This window comes from Scyliorhinus torazame, chromosome 6 (genome assembly GCF_047496885.1).
Source record: "Scyliorhinus torazame isolate Kashiwa2021f chromosome 6, sScyTor2.1, whole genome shotgun sequence".
NCBI classification, from domain to species: Eukaryota; Metazoa; Chordata; class Chondrichthyes; order Carcharhiniformes; family Scyliorhinidae; genus Scyliorhinus; species Scyliorhinus torazame.
Genome location: NC_092712.1, coordinates 41,437,724 through 41,455,030, shown reverse-complemented (window position 1 = coordinate 41,455,030; position 17,307 = coordinate 41,437,724). Strand labels below are relative to the sequence as shown.

General features: G+C 48.4%; 1 long non-coding RNA gene across 2 annotated transcripts in view; it reads left to right on the top strand.

Moving 5' to 3' along the window:
- The window catches only part of LOC140424760 (uncharacterized), a 375,001-nt gene extending 359,023 nt beyond the window's left edge, over window positions 1-15,978 (top strand). For both annotated transcript variants that reach the window (XR_011947682.1, XR_011947681.1), the window contains one exon: window positions 14,112-15,978. This is a non-coding gene — a long non-coding RNA (uncharacterized lncRNA). The remainder of the gene's footprint in view (window positions 1-14,111) is intronic.
- The last annotated feature ends 1,329 nt before the right edge of the window (window positions 15,979-17,307 follow it).

Below are 17,307 nucleotides of genomic sequence, written 5' to 3'. Positions count from 1 at the left end.
GTGCGGGCCGGGGTTCAGAGTGCGGGCCGGGGTTCAGAGTGCGGGCCGGGGTTCAGAGTGCGGGCCGGGGTTCAGATTGCGGGCCGGGGTTCAGAGTGTTCAGAGTGCGGGCCGTGGTTCAGATTGCGGGCCGGGGTTCAGAGTGTTCAGAGTGCGGGCCGGGGTTCAGAGTGCGGGCCGGGGTTCAGAGTGCGGGCCGGGGTTCAGAGTGCGGGCCGGGGTTCAGAGTGCGGGCCGGGGTTCAGAGTGCGGGCCGGGGTTCAGAGTGCGGGCCGGGGTTCAGAGTGCGGGCCGGGGTTCAGAGTGCGGGCCGGGGTTCAGAGTGCGGGCCGGGGTTCAGAGTGCGGGCCGGGGTTCAGAGTGCGGGCCGGGGTTCAGAGTGTGGGCCGGGGTTCAGAGTGTTCAGAGTGCGGGCCGGGGTTCAGAGTGCGGGCCGGGGTTCAGAGTGCGGGCCGGGGTTCAGAGTGCGGGCCGGGGTTCAGATTGCGGGCCGTGGTTCAGAGTGCGGGCCGGGGTTCAGAGTGCGGGCCGGGGTTCAGAGTGCGGGCCGGGGTTCAGAGTGCGGGCCGGTGTTCAGATTGCGGGCCGGGGTTCAGATTGCGGGCCGGGGTTCAGAGTGCGGGCCGGGGTTCAGAGTGCGGGCCGGGGTTCAGAGTGCGGGCCGTGGTTCAGAGTGCGGGCCGGGGTTCAGAGTGCGGGCCGGGGTTCAGAGTGCGGGCCGGGGTTCAGAGTGCGGGCCGGGGTTCAGAGTGCGGGCCGGGGTTCAGAGTGCGGGCCGGGGTTCAGAGTGCGGGCCGGTGTTCAGATTGCGGGCCGGGGTTCAGAGTGCGGGCCGGGGTTCAGAGTGCGGGCCGTGGTTCAGAGTGCGGGCCGGGGTTCAGAGTGCGGGCCGGGGTTCAGAGTGCGGGCCGGGGTTCAGAGTGCGGGCCGGGGTTCAGAGTGCGGGCCGGGGTTCAGATTGCGGGCCGGGGTTCAGAGTGTGGGCCGGGGTTCAGAGTGCGGGCCGGGGTTCAGAGTGCGGGCCGGGGTTCAGAGTGCGGATCGGGGTTCAGAGTGCGGATCGGGGTTCAGAGTGCGGGCCGGGGTTCAGAGTGCGGGCCGGGGTTCAGAGTGCGGGCCGGGGTTCAGAGTGCGGGCCGGGGTTCAGAGTGCGGGCCGGGGTTCAGAGTGCGGGCCGGGGTTCAGAGTGCGGGCCGGGGTTCAGAGTGCGGGCCGGGGTTCAGAGTGCGGGCCGGGGTTCAGAGTGCGGGCCGGGGTTCAGAGTGCGGGCCGGGGTTCAGAGTGCGGGCCGGGGTTCAGAGTGCGGGCCGGGGTTCAGAGTGCGGGCCGGGGTTCAGAGTGCGGGCCGGGGTTCAGAGTGCGGGCCGGGGTTCAGAGTGCGGGCCGGGGTTCAGAGTGCGGGCCGGGGTTCAGAGTGCGGGCCGGGGTTCAGATTGCGGGCCGGGGTTCAGAGTGTTCAGAGTGCGGGCCGTGGTTCAGATTGCGGGCCGGGGTTCAGAGTGTTCAGAGTGCGGGCCGGGGTTCAGAGTGCGGGCCGGGGTTCAGAGTGCGGGCCGGGGTTCAGAGTGCGGGCCGGGGTTCAGAGTGCGGGCCGGGGTTCAGAGTGCGGGCCGGGGTTCAGAGTGCGGGCCGGGGTTCAGAGTGCGGGCCGGGGTTCAGAGTGCGGGCCGGGGTTCAGAGTGCGGGCCGGGGTTCAGAGTGCGGGCCGGGGTTCAGAGTGCGGGCCGGGGTTCAGAGTGCGGGCCGGGGTTCAGAGTGTGGGCCGGGGTTCAGAGTGTTCAGAGTGCGGGCCGGGGTTCAGAGTGCGGGCCGGGGTTCAGAGTGCGGGCCGGGGTTCAGAGTGCGGGCCGGGGTTCAGATTGCGGGCCGTGGTTCAGAGTGCGGGCCGGGGTTCAGAGTGCGGGCCGGGGTTCAGAGTGCGGGCCGGGGTTCAGACTGCGGGCCGGGGTTCAGAGTGCGGGCCGGGGTTCAGATTGCGGGCCGGGGTTCAGATTGCGGGCCGGGGTTCAGAGTGCGGGCCGGGGTTCAGAGTGCGGGCCGGGGTTCAGAGTGCGGGCCGTGGTTCAGAGTGCGGGCCGGGGTTCAGAGTGCGGGCCGGGGTTCAGAGTGCGGGCCGGGGTTCAGAGTGCGGGCCGGGGTTCAGAGTGCGGGCCGGGGTTCAGAGTGCGGGCCGGGGTTCAGAGTGCGGGCCGGTGTTCAGATTGCGGGCCGGGGTTCAGAGTGCGGGCCGGGGTTCAGAGTGCGGGCCGTGGTTCAGAGTGCGGGCCGGGGTTCAGAGTGCGGGCCGGGGTTCAGAGTGCGGGCCGGGGTTCAGAGTGCGGGCCGGGGTTCAGAGTGCGGGCCGGGGTTCAGAGTGCGGGCCGGGGTTCAGAGTGCGGGCCGGGGTTCAGAGTGCGGGCCGGGGTTCAGAGTGCGGGCCGGGGTTCAGAGTGCGGGCCGGGGTTCAGAGTGCGGGCCGGGGTTCAGAGTGCGGGCCGGCGTTCAGAGTGCGGGCCGGGGTTCAGAGTGCGGGCCGGGGTTCAGAGTGCGGGCCGGGGTTCAGAGTGCGGGCCGGGGTTCAGAGTGCGGGCCGGGGTTCAGAGTGCGGGCCGGGGTTCAGAGTGCGGGCCGGGGTTCAGAGTGCGGGCCGGGGTTCAGAGTGCGGGCCGGGGTTCAGAGTGCGGGCCGGCGTTCAGAGTGCGGGCCGGGGTTCAGAGTGCGGGCCGGGGTTCAGAGTGCGGGCCGGGGTTCAGAGTGCGGGCCGGGGTTCAGAGTGCGGGCCGGGGTTCAGAGTGCGGGCCGGGGTTCAGAGTGCGGGCCGGGGTTCAGAGTGCGGGCCGGGGTTCAGAGTGCGGGCCGGGGTTCAGAGTGCGTGCCGGGGTTCAGAGTGCGGGCCGGGGTTCAGAGTGCGGGCCGGGGTTCAGAGTGCGGGCCGGGGTTCAGAGTGCGGGCCGGGGTTCAGAGTGCGGGCCGGGGTTCAGAGTGAGGGCCGGGGTTCAGAGTGCGGGCCGGGGTTCAGAGTGCGGGCCGGGGTTCAGAGTGCGGGCCGGGGTTCAGAGCGCGGGCCGGGGTTCAGAGCGCGGGCCGGGGTTCAGAGCGCGGGCCGGGGTTCAGAGCGCGGGCCGGGGTTCAGAGCGCGGGCCGGAGTTCAGAGCGCGGGCCGGGGTTCAGAGCGCGGGCCGGAGTTCAGAGTGCCGGCCGGGGTTCAGAGTGTTCAGAGTGCGGGCCGGGGTTCAGATTGCGGGCCGGGGTTCAGAGTGTTCAGAATGCGGGCCGGGGTTCAGAGTGCGGGCCGGGGTTCAGAGTGCGAGCCGGGGTTCAGAGTGCGGGCCGGGGTTCAGAGTGCGGGCCGGGGTTCAGAGTGCGGGCCGGGGTTCAGAGTGCGGGCCGGGGTTCAGAGTGCGGGCCGGGGTTCAGAGTGCGGGCCGGGGTTCAGAGTGCGGGCCGGGGTTCAGAGTGCGGGCCGGGGTTCAGAGTGCGGGCCGGGGTTCAGAGTGTGTGCTCTGATTTAGATTGTGGCAGTTATTCGGTGTTTGGACAAGTTGCGAACCCTGCTGTTGTTAAATGTGAGGTTATCCCAAAACCAGAAAGCTATCTTGGAACACCTATTCTTTGTGCTGTATATTTTCAATTGGTATAATGTGAGAAAAGATATGTAAACTGGTGAGAAACTGCCAAGCCTTGTTGTGATCAATTTGTAAAGAATATTTATTAAGATAAAAGAAAACACAGTAAGAGAGAGTATGATGCACAACACAGTACACTTAGCTACAATAATGGCTATACACACATTGTATCTCTTGAGGTTAACCCTTGTTCCCAACAACTTGAAGTCTGAGAAATGCCCCTTTTCCCAGTGAACATCCAATATGGTATAACTCTATGAGCTAAATCTAGCATATAATTACCACCTGCAGGTTATTTTACAGGTTTGGGAAGATCTTCTTCAGTTCAACGTAATGGTTATTTTCTGGTAGAGCTTGATTAAAACAGCAGCTATTGACAACTTTTTTTCGGGAGAGTCTGCTTTCTACAGCTGGGTGTGGCTCTGATTGTAGCTGCTTCTCGCCAGGTGTACTCAGCTATCCTCCTTTGGTTATACTGTCCTTTATCTTTGACGTTATGGTACCTTAATAACACCTCCGACCAGGCTTTTAGCAGAGAGGTGCAAATGATATTCTTCTCTCTCCACTTTGAACTCATCTCTGCTATAATTCTAACACCTATTTTTGTACACCATTGTTTTCCCCTCATCTCTTTGGTAAATGCTTCTTTTCCTACTGCTAATTCGCATATCAAAACACACCTTCAGACACTGCACTCATCAGTTCCCCTTTTGTCCAGTTTCTTTAATTTATTTTATCGCGTTTTCCTTTTTCGTTTTGATTTTACTAAATTCTTGAACTTTCCTTTTACTCCAGTAGCTTAACACCGTCCCGATTATTACAAATGAAACATCATAATTAGGAAGGCGATTTCATTTCTCAAACATTTGTTATCAGTTCTACCTGATGTAACGTTATAAAGATTTAAAAGCATACATTAGCAGAAAACATACCCCACACAAGGTTCCCAATAGTCTTTTACACGCGTTACCTGTGGGGAACTGCAATACGAACCAAGGAGCTTGCTGGTGACTATAGGTCAAAGCCTTTTTTTTGACACCTTTAAATCTGAGAAAGATAGAAAATGGGAAGGTGCGAAGAAAGACCGTCAAGCAAGCGAGGGAGTGGTTGAAAATTCCAAGGAAACATCACCACAAAAAAAAAGATGCAAACTTTGTTTGCACTGAGTGCTGAATTTGGGTGCATTTGAGTGCTATAGTGAGAGTTTGGTGACTGAGGGAGTTTGGTGAGGAGGGAGCAAGGCGCTCCTTTCATTTCATTTCCTCAGAGGGCGAGAAGGGAGCCGGGAGTTTATAGAGAGTTTAGCTGACTGGGAGCAGAGTCGGAGGGCGGAGTACCAGTTGGTCCACAGGACAGCTACATTCTGTAAGGTAAGAGGGGATGGAGGCTAGGGCAGTTGCATGCTCCTCCTGTAGGATGTGGGTGGTGAGGGATACCACCGGTGTCCCCGCTGACTATTCCGGCGGGAAGTGCACCCAAACCCAGCTCCTCAGAGACCGTGTTAGGGAACTGGAGCTGGAGCTGGATGAACTTCGGATCACCCGGGAGACAGAGGGGGTAATAGAGAAAAGTTACAGGGAGGTAGTCACACCCAAGATACAGGAGTAGAGTAGCTGGGTTACAGTCAGGGGAAGGAAAACGAACAGGCAGACAGTGCAGGGATCCCTCGTGGCCGTTCCCCTTCAAAACAAGGACACCGTTTTGGTTGCTGTTGGGGGAGATGACCTACCGGGGAAGGCTCTAGCGTTCAGGTCTCTGACACTGAGTCTGGCTCTGTGGCTCAGAAGGGAAGGGGGAGAATAGAACATCAATAGTGATAGGCGACTCAATGGTTAGGGGAATGGATAGGTGATTCTGTGGTCACGGTCGAGACTCCCGGAAGGTCTGTTGCCTCCCGGGTGCCAGGGCCAGGAATGTCTCGGATCGAGTCTACAGGATTCTTAAGGGGGAGGTGGTGCAACCAGACATTGTGGTGCACATAGGCACCAACGACATAGCTAAGAAAAGGGATGAGGATCTAAAATGTGATTTTAGGTAGTTAGGTTGGAAGCTAAAGAGCAGGACAAGCAGAGTAGTGATCTCAGGATTGCTACCGGTGCCACGTGCAAGTGAGGCAAGGAACAGAGAGCGAGTGCAGTTGAACACGTGGCTACAGGGCTGGTGTAGTAGGAAAGGCTTCAGATGTGTGGATCATTGGGATACCTTCTGGAGAAGGCCTGTACCTGAAGGACGGATTGCACCTAAACTGGAGAGGCACCAATATCCTGGGTGGGAGGTTTGCTGGAGCTCTTCGGGAGGGTTTAAACTAGTTTGGCAGGGGTATGGGAACCAGAGCTATGGATCAGAGGATAGGGTAGCTGTTGAACAGGCAGAAATAGTATGCAGCAAGTCTGTGAGGAAGGATAGACAGTTGATAGGGCAAAGTTGCACTCAGTGGAATAGGTTAAAGTGTGTCTGTTTCAATGCAAGGAATGTCAGGAATAAGGGAGATGATCTTAGAGCATGGATCAGTACTTGGAACTACGATGTTGTGGCCATTCCGGAGACATGGATTTCACAGGGGCAGGACTGGTTGTTAGATGTTCCGGGGTTTAGATGTTTTCAGAAGAATAGGGAGGGAGGTAAAAGAAGAGGGAGAGTAGCACTGTTAATTAGAGAGTGCATCACAGCTGCAGAAAATAAGGTAGTTGAGGAGGGATTCTCTACTGAGTCAGTATGGGTGGAAGTCAGAAACAAGAAAGGAGCAGTCACTTTATTGGGAGTTTTCTATAGGCCCCCCAATAGCAGCAGAGAGATAGAGGAACAGATTGGGCGGCAGATCTTGGAAAGGTGCAGAAGTAACAGAGTTGTTGTCATGGGTGACTTCAACTTCCCTCATATTAACTGGAACTCCTTAGTGCAAATGGTTTGGATGGAGCAGATTTTGTCAGGTGTGTACAGGAAGGATTCCTGACTCAATGTGCAGATAGGCCGACTAGGGGGGGAAGCCATATTGGACTTGGTGCTCGGCAACGAACCAGGCCAGGTGTCAGATGTCTCAGTGGGAGAGCATTTAGGTGACAGTGACCACAACTCCTTGACCTTTACCAAAGTCATGGAGAGGGAAAGGGACACACAGTATGGGAAGGTATTTAATGGGGAGGTGAAACTGCTATTAGACAGGAGCTGAGGATCATAAAGTGGGACCAATTGTTCTTGGGGAATTGCACAACAGTAATGTGGGGGTTGTTTAAGAGCTGAATAGTTTTGATCCCACTGAGATGAGGAAGGAATGGTAAGGTGAAGGAGCCTTGGATGACAAGAGAAGTGGAGCTTCTAGTCAAGATAAAGAAGGCAGCTTACGTAAGGTTGAGGAAGCAAGGATCTGGCACGGCTCTAGAGGCTTACAAGGTAGCTAGGAAGGAACTCAAAAATGGACTGAGGAGAGCCAGAGGGGCGCATGAAAAAAAGCCCTGGTGGGAGGGATTAGGGAAACCCCCACGGCGTTCTACACTTATGTGAGAAATAAGAGGATGATCAAAGTCAGAGTAGGGCCAATCAGGGATAGTGGAGGGAACTTGTGCCTGGAGTCTGAAGAGATGGGGGAGGCCCCAAATGAATACTTTGCTTCAGTATTCACTAGAGAGAGGGACCTTGTTGCCCATGAGGACAGTGTGAACCAGGTTAATAGACTCAAACAGGTTGATATTAAGAAGGAGGATGTGCTGGAAATTTTGAAAAGCACAGGATAGATAAGTCCCCTGGGCCTGATGGGATATACCCAAGGTTACTACGGGAAGCGATGGAGGAGATTGCTGCGCCGTTGGCGATGACCTTTGCGTCCTCACTCTCCACTGGAGTAGTACCGGATGATTGGAAGGAGGCGAATGCTGTTCCTCTATTCAAGAAAGGGAATAGAGAAATCCCTGGGAATTACAGACCCATCAGTCTCACGTCTGTGGTGAGCAAAACATTTTAAGGATTCTGAGAGATGGGATTTATGATTATTTAGAAAAACATAGTTTGATTAAAGTTGGTCAGCATGGCTTTGTGATGGACATGTCATGCCTCACAAGCCTCATTGAATTCTTTGAGGATGTGACGAGACACATTGATGAAGGTCGGACAGTGGATGTGGTGTATATGGATTTCAGTAAGGCACTTGAAAAGGTTCCCCATGGTAGGCTCATTCAGAAAGTTAGGGTGCATGGGATACAGGGAAATTTGGCTGTCTGGATACAGAATTGGCTGGCCGAAAGAAGACGGCGTGTGGTTATGGATAGAAAGTATCCCGCCTGGAGATCAGTGACCAGTGGTGTCCCGCAAGGATCTGTTCTGGGATCTAGGCTCTTTGTGGTTTTTATAAAGATGAGAAAGTGGAAGAGTGGGTTAGTAAGTTTGCCGATGACACGAAGGTTGGGGGAGTTGTAGATAGTGTTGAGGTTTGTTGCAGGTTACAACAGGACATTGACAGGCTGCAGAGCTGGGCTGAGAAGTGGCAGATGGAGTTCAACCTTAATAAATGTGAAGTGATTCATTTTGGAAGGTCGAATTTGAATGCTGAATACAGCGTTAAAAGCAGGATTCTTGGAAGTGTGGAGGAACAGAGGGATCTTGGGGTCCACGTACATAGATCCCTCAAAGTTGCCACCCAGGTTGATAGGGTTGTTAAGAAGGCGTATGGTGTGTTGGCTTTCATTAACAGGGGGATTGAGATTTTGATGCAGTTTTATAAAACTCTGGTTAGACCACACTTGGAATATTGTGTCCAGTTCTGGTCGCCTCATTACAGGAAGGATGTGATGCTTTGGAGAGGGGGCATAGGAGATTTACCAGGCTGCTGCCTGGACTGGAGGGCATGTCTTATGAAGAAAGGTTGAGGGAGCTAGGGCTTTTCTCACTGGAGCGAAGAAGGCTCAGAGGTGATTTGATAGAGGTGTACAAGATGATGAGAGGCATGGATAGAGTGGATAGCCAGAGACTTTTCCCCAGGGCGGAAATGGCTGTCATGACGGGACATAATTTTAAGGTGATTGGAGGAAGGTATAGGGAGATGTCAGAGGTAGGTTCTTCACAGAGACTGGTGGATGTGTGGGTGAACTGCCAGCGGAGGTGGCGGAGTCAGAGTCATTAGGGACATTTAAGCGACTCTTGGACAGGCATATGGACAGCAGTAAACTGAAGGGGTGTAGGTTAGGTTGATCTTAGATTAGGATAAATGGTCGGCACAACATCGTGGGCTGAAGAGCCTGTACTGTACTGTACTGTTCTATGTTCTATGGTGCTGAGGGTATGAGGAAAGTTAGATGCTTTTGTTGTGATAAACTGGGTCACAACAAATTATCATGCTGAGAGTTAAATGGAAAGCCGGTTGGCGTTATAACTCTTAAGATTGGAATGATTAAATCCGAGGCTGGAGAAAAGGAGAAGCCGTTAGGGGTTATATACAGAGAAGATCAAACAACAGGGGTGTGTCATGATATCCATATTAACATATCATGGTGCAATCACACACACACACATTGATGGACAGGTAGATGGACCAACCAACCCACACACATCACAGCCAATCACCAGTGAGAGCACACGCACTATAAAACAGTGAACACCACAGTTCCCGCTCATTCTAACAGGAGATAGCTCAGAGCACAGAGCTCACAGCGTGCCACTCAGACATACAACATGTGCTGAGTGCCTCACTAAGATCGTGCTAGGGCTGGGTCCACAGGTTAGCTGGTAAAGTACAAACCACAGCCAGAAGTTAATAGTTATTATTGTACAGAATAATAAAACAGAGTTGTACCATCTACAACCGTGTTGGTCCGTTTGTATATCGGAACACCCAACACGACAGGGTGAAAATGTGTGCAAAGATTATACAGGGGCAGAGTGACCAGCAGGTGTATGATGTATTTAGGAACTCTGTATCTGAAGTGGAAGTCTTTCCACGTGTAAAAAACTGAATGGGGAGAGATATTACCATTTTAAGAGTTACAAGAGCAAGTCAATCCCTAATGTTGTGGGATAAGGATATTTGTTGTTCAGAAGGAATGTTGAAGGAAGCCATTCATGGCAAAATAAGAAAAATTCCTTTGGGGGAAATAAACTTAAGGAGTAGCTTGAAGATGGGAGAAGTGGTTGTCGGAGTTGTAGAAGCATTGCACATTGCCCGGATTCAATCCATTCTAAGAGTTATATAACTGGATTACAGATAGCAGTGATGCCTACTGTGGTCAAACACCTGGAGTGGGTCAAACAGCTAGAGAGACATTGCAAACAGACCACACTGGTATGTCTCTTTATTGTGTAGTAATGAGGTCACAGGCACATAAGATAAGACAAGAGGGGAAGGAGCAATGAGCACAGGATGAGAAAAGTATGATCAGGTTGTCTGGCATGACCTTTACTAAATTAACTGAGGACGGCACAGACAAAGGGAAATAAATCGATGTGCTTAGTTCAAAGAGAATATAGAATTATCAAAATAGAATTACAGGGGAATGATTCCAAATTAAAACAAATCTATCAAACCTACTCAGAATTGGAAACTCAGTGTATTACTGAGTGTTATAATAATCTTTATTGTGACAAGTAGGCTTGCACTAACAATGCAATGAAGTTACTGTGAAAAGTCCCTCGTCGCCACATTCCGGCACCTATTCGGGTTCACAGAGGGAGAATTTAGAATGTCCAAATCACCTAACAGCATGTCTTTCGGGACTTATGGGAGGAAACCTGAGCACCCGGAGGAAACCCACGCAGACACGGGGAGAACGTGCAGACTCCGCACAGACTGTGACCCAAGCCGGGAATCAAACCTGGGACCCTAGCACTGTGAAGCAACAGTGATAACCACTGTGCTACCATGCCGCCCAAATGGTTATAATATAAAGAATGGCATATTAATAATGAAATGGCATCCCATACTTGTCAGTGCCCATCAAAAACGGGCAGAAATACATCAAATTGTATTACCTCCTGAGTCTAGGAAATAGATCCTCAGGAAAGTTCATGAAATTCCATTCGGGAAACATCTAGGAATAAAGAAAACACAAGCAAGGATTCAGAAACAGTTTTACTGGCGGGGATTTGATAAAGATGTAGCTAAATTTTGCCAAGCAAGTCACATATCTCAAGTAATAGGGAAATCACAAGCTGCAATAAAGCAAATTTGATCCCTGTTACAGCTTTCAAAGGTCCTTTTGTAAGAGTTCTAATCGACAGTGAAGGATTGTTGTTGAAAACACGAAGTGGAAATAATATCTGTTAACTATTATGGCTATACCCACTAGATTTCCTGAAGCCGTACTGTTAAGAACCATTACAACCAAGAGAGTGTTGGAAGAATTAACCAACTTCTTGACTAGATATGGCTTATGAAAAGAGATATAATCAGATTAATGATCAAATTTCATGTCAGGATTATTTAAAGAGGTCATGAATAGACTGGGAATAAAATAATATAAATCATCGGTGTATCATCCAGAGTCACAAGGCGTATTAGAGAGGTGACATTAAACTTTGAAAACAATGATGAAAGTGTATACTCAAGATTACCCTCATGATTTGGTCAAAGGGATTCCATTTTTGATATTTGCCATGAGCGATGCACCAAATGTTTCTACCAGATTTAGTCCTTTTGAATTGGTATCTGGACATGAAGTTAGAAGACCACTAAATTTATCAGAAGTTCATCATATACAGAAGCAGAATTAGGCCATTTGGTCCATCGAGTCTACTCCACCATTCAATTATGGCTGATCTCATTCTAGCCTTAACTCCACTGTCCTTCCCATTCTCCATAATCCTTCAACCCTTTACCAATTAAAAATCTGTCTAACTCCTCCTTCAATTTACTCACTGTCCCAGCATCCACCGCACTCTGCGGTAGCGAATTCCACAGATTCACAGCCCTTTGGGAGAAGTAGTTTCTCCTCAATTCCGTTTTAAATTTTCTACCTCTTATCCTAAGACCATGACCTCTTATTCTAGAATGCCCCACAAGAGGAAGCATCCGTTCCACTTTCTCCATACCTTTTATCATCTTGTACACCTCAATTTGATCTCCCCTCATTTTTCTGAACTCTAGGGAGTATGAGCCTAAACTGTCCAATTTCTCTTCATACGACAAACCCCTCATCTCTGGAATCAACCTAGTGAACCTCCTCTGAACTGCCTCCAATGCCACTACATCTTTCCTCAAATAAATGGATCAAAACTATGCACAATGCCCCAGGTGTGGTCTCACCAATACCTTGTATAGTTGCAGCGACACTGCCTTATTACTCGAGCTATAAATGTCATTCGATTTCTTTATTATCTACTGTACCTGCATGCTAGTTTCTGTGACTCATGAACAAGGACCCCAGATCCCTCTGCAATGGAGCATCCCGAAGTCTCTCAGACATTCTGAATTTTCCCTCAGTGTACCTGAGCAGGCACCATAGTGTGGCGGCTAGGGGATTTTCACAGCAACTTCATTGCAGTGTTAATGTAAGCCTACTTTTGACACTAATAAAGATTATTCCTAGAATTATTTTGATAATAAATTGCCTTCCCATTTTTTAAATAAATGTAGAGTACCCAATTATTTTTTTTCCAATTAGAGGATCTGGATCGGCGCAAGCTTGGAGGGCCGAAGGGCCTGTTTCTGTGCTGTAATTTTTCTTTGTTCTTTGTTCAAATGTTCTTATACTACTTCCTTGATAATTGATTCTAACAGTTTTCCAACAACAGATGTTCAACTAACTGGTCTGTAATTTCCCACATTCTGCCTCACACTTTTTTTGAGTAAGGGCATTTTTCCAATCCATTGGAACTTTTCCCGTGTCCAGGGAATTTTGGAATATTGTAACCAATGGATCCACTATCTCCTCTGTCACTTCCTAAACAATTGGTTAAGTTATCTTCCAGATAAGACAAGGTGAATTGGAAGAGTTACTTCAATTTATAAATTTATTTGTGGGAATAAATTAAGTAGAACGGAGATAGTGATGCATGATGTCGATGTGGAGAAAGCAGTTGCAATGAAGCAACATCCACATAGGTTAAATCCAGCAATGTTATCACAATGTAGAGTGTAGGCCATCAGACCCCGGGGACTTGTCTGCCTTCAATCCCAACAGTTTGTTGAGTATCCTTTCCCTATTGATGTTGATTGTTCGAAATTCCTCGCTTTCTATTAACTATGAATTGCCCCTTCCTATAGGAATGGTACTAGTGTCCTCCACCATGAAAACTGAGGCAAAGTATTAACTCTCTGGGTTTAGCTTCCAAGGGATCAACATTCACTTTAGCGACTCTCTTCGCTTTTATGTACTTATAGAAGCTTTTGCTATCCGTTTTTATATTTTGTGCTAGTTTACTTAATCCAAGAAAAACTATTAAGTAAGAATTCAAAGATTACACTTTTGTATCAAATTTCAGAGAGAGCCTGAATGGGGCTTGTGAGGTGGCAAGGAGGCATTTAAAGACAGCACAGCAGGGAATGAAAGCCATGGCTGATAGGAAAACACACATTTGTAGTTTTGTAGCAGGACAGAAAGTGCTTGTGCTGTTTCCTGTCTCAGGCGAACCACTAAAGGTTAGGTGTTTTGGACTGTATCAAATTGATAGAAAACAGAGCAAAGTGAAATATCTGGTACGCACACCAGATAGACATAAATATCACAGAGTGTGCCATGTTAGAACAAAGAACAAAGAAAAGTACAGCGCAGGAACAGCCCCTTCGGCCCTCCAAGCCTGCGCCGACCATGCTGCCCGTCTAAACTAAAATCTTCTACACTTCCGGGGTCCGTATCCCTCTAGTCCCATCCTATTCATGTATTTGTCAAGATGTCCCTTAAACGTCACTCTCGTCCCTGCTTCCCCAACCTCCTCTGGCAGCGGGTTCCAGGTACCCACTACCCTCTGTGTAAAAAACGTACCTCGTACATCTCCTCTAAACCTTGCCCCTCGCACCTGAAACCTATGCCCCCCAAACCTATGCCCCCCCAGTAACTGATCCCTCTACCCTGGGGAAAAGCCTCTGACTATCCACTCTGTCTATGCTCCTCACAATTTTGTAGACCTCTATCAGGTCGCCCCTCAACCTCCTTCATTCCAGTGAGAACAAACCAAGTTTATTCAACCTCTCCTCACAGCTATTAATATGCTCAAGAGATATTGGAATAGAGGAGATGCGAATAAATATGAGGTCTTGGTAGTAATGGAACAGGGACAAGAGGAAGGGTTAAATTCTGGGGGCGACTTTCCTTTGATTCATTTGGGTAATGAGGCAGCACTCGAAAATTTAAACAACTGGTTAAGTTATCTTACAGCTAAGACAAAGTGAATTGGAAGAGTTATTTCAACTTTATAAATTTATTTGTGGGAATAAATGAGGTAAAACGGAGATAGTGATGCATGATGTAGATGTGGGGAAAGCTGTTGCAATAAAGCAACATCCATGTAAGTTAAATCCAGCAATGTTATCACAACACAGAAGGAAATTGAATACATGCTCCAAAATGACATTATTGAATTAAGTTCTAGTGATTGGAGCTCCCCTACCGTAATGGTGCCAAAGCTGGATCGAACGCAATGACTTTGTGTGGACTGCAGGAAAGTGAATGCCATCACCAGGAGGGATTTGTTTCCTATACCACGGTTGGAGGATTACACCGAAAGAGTTGGACAGTCTTCATCCATCACGAAAATAGATTTACTAAAGGGCTATTGACTAAAGGGCCTTTGTCCAAGAGGGCGAAGAAAATCTCAACATTCGTGACGCCAAATGGACTTTATCAATTTAAAGTTATGCCATTCAGGATGAAGAACACACCCGCAATATTTCAGAGACTAATAATTAAAGTTATTCAAGGATTGTGTCATTGTGCAGTATACATTGACAATTTAGTGTGTTTAGTCGAAGTTGGGGAGTGCATCTGTAACACTTAAAAGAACTGTTTGAATGTTTAAAAGAGGCTAACCTCATCATGGATTTGGCAAAAAAGCGAATTTGCGAAAGCTCAAATTTCACATTTAGGACATGTCGTGGGACATGGTCACATGGCCCCACGAGATGTAAAAATACAGGCCATTTGGAATTTTCCAGAACCTACAACAAGAAAAGAGGTTTCAAGGTTTCTGGGAATGAGTGGATTGTATCGTAAATTTGTGCCAAACGTTAGCAGTGTGGTAGCACCACTAACAGAACTCTTGAAGAAGAACAAGCAATTTAAATGGACGGAGGAATGCCAAACTGCATTCCAACATTTAATAACTGTGCTGACAACAAAGCCAGTGTTCGCCACACCAAATTATGACGAACAGTTTAAACTGGCTGTGAAAGCTAGTGACGCTGGTGTGGGAGCTGTGTTGTTACAAAAAGATGAACTTGGACTTGAGAAGCTAGTGGGATAATTAAGGAAATTAAATCACCACCAAAGAAGTATTCCACAATTGAAAAAGAGACTTTAAGTTTGGTATTGGCATTGCAACATTTCTTGATTGATGTTGCCAATAATCCAGCTAAAACGGACATAGATACGGATTATAATCCCCTAAAATCTCTGGAGAATTTTTGAAATCGGAACGCCAGATTACTTTGATGGAATTTGTTACTACGACTGTTTAACTTAAAAATCATTCATGTGGCCGGAAGAGAAAAACATCATTGCGAATGCTTTGTCAGGAGTACAAAGAGACTATTGGGTGCAAATACCCTGGGGTATATTTTATGTTAATGCATGCTTTGAAATCTTTGTAATGGTTGATTAAATGGAACCGACAAGAAGTGGTTGAGAAATGGAAATTGTCTTTCAAATTAAGACATTTCATTTTTAAAAAGAGGGAACCAGTTAAGATGGGGAGAAAATTAAGAGAAGACCCCAGAAGTAAAACGGGGAAATTGATTGGTGCACACTATGAATTTGCCTATTAGTGGAAAACAAGTATTCTACATATGTGACGAGAGAAAACAATGGGACGATAGAGGTGGTAACTTCTGAGTGGAGAGCTAAGGAAACTGACAACTACCTGCCAAAAGCCAACTCCACAGGGTGAATAACAACAAAGGGAAATAAATCATATACTAGCTAAAGGGAGAGAGAAAGACACAGCTAACATCAGAACGGCAGGTTGCAAATGTAGTCCCTGAAAGAAAGCAGACATTTCCTGTTGTCACTGAACCTGAAGACTATATCCCAGATCTGGCCACCCTAACTTGGTTTTGGTAATTATTTGTTGGATTTAGCTCACAAAGTCACTTAAAATTGGATGTTGTTTGGGAAAAGGGGTGTCTCAGATGTTAGGTAAACATAATTTTGATAGTTTCATGTAAATTATGTGTGTACAGTGTGTACAGTCATCAGCATACTTAAGTATCAGTGTGTGTCGTTGTCTTTCATTTACGTTAATAAATATTCTTTATTAATTGTTCACACAATGACTGGACTGTTCCTCACGGGGTTCTACACCGTTCCTCACATTATACCAGAAAGAATACATATGCCACTATGAACCGGTGTTCTAATTTACCCTTCTGGGTTTGGGATACCCTCACATTATCATCAGCACGGTTCGTAATGACACTGCTAAAGTTCGACACGACCTTACGATGAAATCCACTCATTTCCAGAAATCTTAAAATCTCTTTTCTTGTTGTCGGTTCTGGAAAATCCCGAATGGCCTGTATTTCCGCATCACGTGGAGCTAACTGACCATGTCCCACAATATATCCTGAATATGAAATTTGAGCTTTAGCAAACCTGCTTCTTGCCTAATACATGACTAGATTAGCATATTTTAAACTTTCAGTTCTTTTAGGTGTTTCAGATTTTCTTCCCAATTTAGACTTAACATCACTAAATCAACAATGTACACCACACAGTGACTCAATCCCTGAATAACTTTATTGATTTGTCTGTGAAATGTTGTGGGTGTATTCTTCATTCCGAACGGCATAACTTTAATTTGATAAAGTTCATTTGGCGTTATGAATGCTGAAATGCCAATAGTCCTTTAGCATCTATTTTTGTAATGAATTTTGACTGTTCAACTAACCGATCCTCCAGCCATGGGAAAGGAAACAATTCCCTCTTGCTGAGCGCATGCACTTTCCTGCAGTCCACACAATCTTTCTGTTCCATTGGGCTTCAGCACCATCATAATAGGTGAACTCTAATCACTAGAACTCAACTCAATATTTAATTTTGGGGTATAAATTCAATTTCCTCCTGCACTTGTGATAACTTTGCTGGATTTGACATATATGGATGTTGTTTATTGGAGCGGTTTCATCCACATCTACATCATGCATCGCTACATTCGTTCTACCTAATCTATTCACACAAATACATTGATAAAACTGCAGTAACTCTTCCAATTCACCTCGGTTCTTATGTGGACGATAACTTAACCAGTTGTTAAAATTTTACAGTACTTTCTCATTACCTAAATTAATTAGTGTAAAGTCACTCAGAATTTAACCCTTCCTCATCTCCCTTCTTCATTACGACCAAGACCTCGTACTTGTCCTCACCTTCTTTATGCGTGTTCATAAGATCATACGATATAGGAGCAGCATTCAGCCACTCGGCCCATCGAGTCTGCTCCGCCATTCAACCATAGCTGATATTTTTCTCATCCCCATTCTCCTGCCTTCTCCTCATACACCTGATACCCTAATACAGCATCATCTGTCAGATTTACGTGGGCGCACCAAATAATTTACTTCACCATG